A 417-nucleotide genomic window follows, 5' to 3' on the forward strand; every position below is an offset into this window, starting at 1 on the left:
TTTTCTGTCAAGATGGGGTGCTGAGTGTACATTACTGAGAAATAAAATGAACTTTTTTGATTTTTGGAAAATGGCTGCAATGAAACAAAGAGTGAAAATTTTAAAGGGGTCTGAATACTTTCCGTACCCACTGTATATTTATTAAATTACAGTAATTATTTATATTTTTTTGTGCTAAGTCCCTTGCAGTAATGACTTTCAATTGCTCCTTACATCTTCTTTCGTGGAGTACTGTCATTGTGTCACATACATCATGTGTTACCTTTTTACAGTGTACTCTGCCATCCCCACTTCCACCTTCACACAGGAGGCTCCTAAGTCCTGTTCTCACCAGTTGGTCATCCATTTATAAGTCGGTGGGTGATAAGTGTTACACACACACACTACACACAAGTCAGCAAACATGCATGACATGAT

The 417-nt window shown here is 37.6% G+C and overlaps 2 protein-coding genes across 8 annotated transcripts in view; both read left to right on the top strand.

Moving 5' to 3' along the window:
* pip5k1ca (phosphatidylinositol-4-phosphate 5-kinase, type I, gamma a) overlaps positions 1–417 on the top strand; it is a 127,955-nt gene that overhangs the window by 72,783 nt on the left and 54,755 nt on the right. The window lies entirely within an intron of this gene.
* Positions 1–417, top strand: part of micos13 (mitochondrial contact site and cristae organizing system subunit 13) — an 8,136-nt gene that overhangs the window by 5,033 nt on the left and 2,686 nt on the right. The window lies entirely within an intron of this gene.

This window comes from Micropterus dolomieu, linkage group LG05 (genome assembly GCF_021292245.1).
Source record: "Micropterus dolomieu isolate WLL.071019.BEF.003 ecotype Adirondacks linkage group LG05, ASM2129224v1, whole genome shotgun sequence".
NCBI lineage: Eukaryota > Metazoa > Chordata > Actinopteri > Centrarchiformes > Centrarchidae > Micropterus > Micropterus dolomieu.